The sequence below is a fragment of the Oratosquilla oratoria genome, chromosome 9, assembly GCF_046742065.1.
Source record: "Oratosquilla oratoria isolate Oo_2021 chromosome 9, ASM4674206v1, whole genome shotgun sequence".
Classification (NCBI taxonomy): Eukaryota; Metazoa; Arthropoda; class Malacostraca; order Stomatopoda; family Squillidae; genus Oratosquilla; species Oratosquilla oratoria.
In genome coordinates this window covers 79,798,515-79,802,708 of record NC_134785.1, presented here as the reverse complement: position 1 = coordinate 79,802,708, position 4,194 = coordinate 79,798,515, and positions in this window count along the sequence as shown.

The window sequence follows — 4,194 nt, the reverse complement described above, 5'->3', positions numbered from 1 at the left end:
CGAGGGCCACACCTCTACCACAAGTTCAGCTCATGTCCTCTCGACATCTCTTTTCCTCCCCCTCTTTCCCCCCTCTTCCTTCTCATCTTCTTTCTTCTTCACTTCCTCTTTAATCCTCTCCCTCCTCCTCCTGACTCTCGTACTTCCCGTCTTTCACCACCTCTTCCTCCTCTCTCTCTCTCTCTCTCTCTCTCTCTCTCTCTCTCTCTCTCTCTCTCTCTCTCACTCTCACTCTCTCACACACACACACACCTATCCTCCTCTTCATCCCCTTTCGCCTCCTCATCCCTCTCTCCTCTTCCCCCTCCTCCTCTCCCCTTTCTCCTACCCCTCCCTTTCATCCTCTCCCTTCTCCGCTTCCTCCTCCTTCCCTCCCCTCCTTGCCCTCCTCCTCCTCCCCCCTTCCTTCCTTCCTTCCCCTCTCCCCCTACTGATCCTCTTGATCCATTTTTCTCCTCTTCGCCCTCCCCTTCCTACTTGTGACTCCATCTCTCCCCCTACTGAGCCCCCCTTCATCCTGATACTCTTCCTTCACCTTCTCTTCCTCCTCCTTGTCCTCTTCCTCCTCTTCCTCTTCCTTTTCCTTCACCTTCATTTTCTCTTCCACCTCCTCCTACTCCTCCTCCTCATCCTTTTATTTCTCTTCCTTTCCCTGATCCTCCTCCCTTTCATCCTGATCCTCTTCCTTTTCATCCTCCTTCTCCTCCCGTTGTCCCCACCCATGCCCTCTCCCCCCTCCCCCATACCTTCACATGCGAGTTATGGCGGCGGCGTCCTCAGAGGTTGAGATTCTTTCCTTCTTCAGAACTTCCGATACGGTGACGAAGAAAAAAAACAACAACGTTTTTTCTGGGTGACATCCTTGCGTGGGCACTTGAGACACTCTCTCTCTCTCTCTCTCTCTCTCTCTCTCTCTCTCTCTCTCTCTCTCTCTCTCTCTCTCTCTCTCTCTCTCTCTCTCTCTCTCTCTCTCTCTCTCTCTCTCTCTCTCTCTCTCTCTCTCTCTCTCTCTCTCTCATATGTGATGGCGGTGGTGCGTGAGGTTTGTGGTCAACCAGCAGCGCTGTTTATGTTCTGTCACAACATTTCAGCTGCGCAGCGCGGGGGACCCCTCCTCAACTGATTAAAATTGCCTGAAAGGTAGTGAAAGGCTTATTCGAGGTTTCTATAAGTCGACCACGGCATTGAAGATGTTAAACGTGAAACAAAGTTTGCCTACAGAGCATATTCTTATATATATATATATATATATATATATATATATATATATATATATATATATATATATATATATATATATATATATGCATGTACGTATGTATGTATGTAGGGCTTTCACATTACCGTGAAATGAATTATGCACAATGACCACAGAAAGAAAATTGAAGACAGTAAGTTCTTAAGTATATTACATCCTCAGACGTAAGATGTGTTATACGAAAGTAGTTGCTGTCTTCAAGTTTCTTTTCTCCTGCGGTAATTTAGCATGTGCAGTATATGTGCGTATATATATGTATATATATATGCAAAGTAGACCACTTGGAAAAAAGAAACTAACGAAGCAGAGCGCTTTCGTATATTACATCTTCAGTGCAACAAGTACATTGTGATAGGAATGCATAGAAAATATATACATGATACAAAGGAACAAGGACAGTTTGAATAAGCGTAGCGACCAATTACCCCCTGGAGAGCGGAAGGTCATTGTCAATTATCTTAAGATGGTGGGGCGACATCAGGTCACAGTCGCCAGGGTCACTGTTTCTACTAATGACATAGGGCGACATTAGGTCAATTCGTTGGGTTACATTTTACCTGATATTATTTTACTAATTTCTTGACAAATGAAATTATCAAGTTTGTACAAGCCTTTATGTAGGTTGGTATTTTGATTACTGGTGGTATGAATCAAACTGCACTCTATTAAATTTCTTGCTATTATGTTGTTGGTATAATAGATTGCCTGGGCATTACCCCAATCAACTGGATGATTATTTAATTCAATATGCTTGAATATACCACTAGAATGATTGCCATCCCTAACATTTTTCTTGTGTTGTTCAATTCTAATGTTTAAGGGTTTGGCAGTTGGACCTATGTAAAATTGATTACACATTTTGCAAGGAATTTTATAAATGCATCCTTTTTTTAATTTCAATACTATTGTTGATGAGTTTATGTTTTACTGTACTATCATGTTTAAAAACTACCTTTACGTTAAATCTTTTTAATAATTCTGTGATACTTAACAAATTTTCTTGAAATGGTCAAATTAAAACATTATGATAATTGAAAGGTGATTTAGGCTGAGGAGTTAAAAATTACTTCCTTGCAAAATTGTAAGCAATATCAAGGAATTGCTTAGGGTATTTTAATTCTAGCCCAGTGTTAAAAACATTTCTGATTTCTTCATCAATAAATTCAGGACTACAAATACGAAAAGCTCTTAAATACATTGAGGCAAATACTGTACGTTTAATATTATTTGGATGAGAATAATAATAATGAATATATGAACTTACATTGGTTGGTTTACGATATACTTTAAATTTAAGGCTATTGTCATGACGTAGGATAGTGCAATCTAAGAAAGGTAAGGTACAATTTTTCTCAATTTCTAAAGTAAAGTTTATAATTTTTAACTCTTCAGCCTAAATCACCTTTCAATTATCATAATGTTTTAATTTGACCATTTCAAGAAAATTTGTTAAGTATCACAGAATTATTAAAAAGATTTAACGTAAAGGTAGTTTTTAAACATGATAGTACAGTAAAACATAAACTCATCAACAATAGTATTGAAATTAAAAAAAGGATGCATTTATAAAATTCCTTGCAAAATGTGTAATCAATTTTACATAGGTCCAACTGCCAAACCCTTAAACATTAGAATTGAACAACACAAGAAAAATGTTAGGGATGGCAATCATTCTAGTGGTATATTCAAGCATATTGAATTAAATAATCATCCAGTTGATTGGGGTAATGCCCAGGCAATCTATTATACCAACAACATAATAGCAAGAAATTTAATAGAGTGCAGTTTGATTCATACCACCAGTAATCAAAATACCAACCTACATAAAGGCTTGTACAAACTTGATAATTTCATTTGTCAAGAAATTAGTAAAATAATATCAGGTAAAATGTAACCCAACGAATTGACCTAATGTCGCCCTATATCATTAGTAGAAACAGTGACCCTGGCGACTGTGACCTGATGTCGCCCCACCATCTTAAGATAATTGACAATGACCTTCCACTCTCCAGGGGGTAATTGGTCGCTACGCTTATTCAAACTGTCCTTGTTCCTTTGTATCATGTATATATTTTCTATGCATTCCTATCACTATGTACTTGTTGCACTGAAGATGTAATATACGAAAGCGCTCTGCTTCGTTAGTTTCTTTTTTCCAAGTGGTCTACTTTGCATAAGTGAACACACGTACCCGTGTTCTTATTAGCGTATATATATATATATATATATATATATATATATATATATATATATACAAATATATTATATATATATATATGTGTGTGTGTGTAAAGACAGACAAATATGGAGGTAAGGTGGCAAAATGAAACGTTAAGGCTAGAGTATGGAGCTTTATTCAGAACCAGACGTTTCGACCTCTTGGGCCTTCCTCAGTGGACTGAATACAGAATAAGAATCAAAGTCCGTCAACAGCTTACATGGTGATCTGACGACCCTGCGTGACCTCATCCCGGTCACGTTGTCCCCCCACACTCGCCGACCGCCAGTTGTGCGGACGTTTGAGCCCAGGACATAAACCCCTTACGAGAATTTGTGGTTTTCTCGGTGGCAATGTGTGCTGCCTCCAAAGCTTTCCTTTTCTTTTTTCCCATTTTCCTATGTAGAACGTGGGATTCTTTCCAGTTTGGCAAATGATTTTCTTCATCGATATGAACTACTAGGGCATTTGATGTTCTGTGATGTTTCACATCCCTCTTGTGTTCTTCTAATCTTCTGTCCATGCCGCGTCCTGTCTCACCGATGTAAACTTTCTCACAACCTGTACAAGGAATTCTGTAAACAACACTTTTATTTTCTTGCAAATTTTCTGTATTTCTGGTAAACTCGCCAATTCTCTTTCCCGCTGAAGTTACTAAATTTATTCTGGTGTTCTTTAAAAAATTACTAATTAATGGTGCGTATCTAGAGTTAGGAAC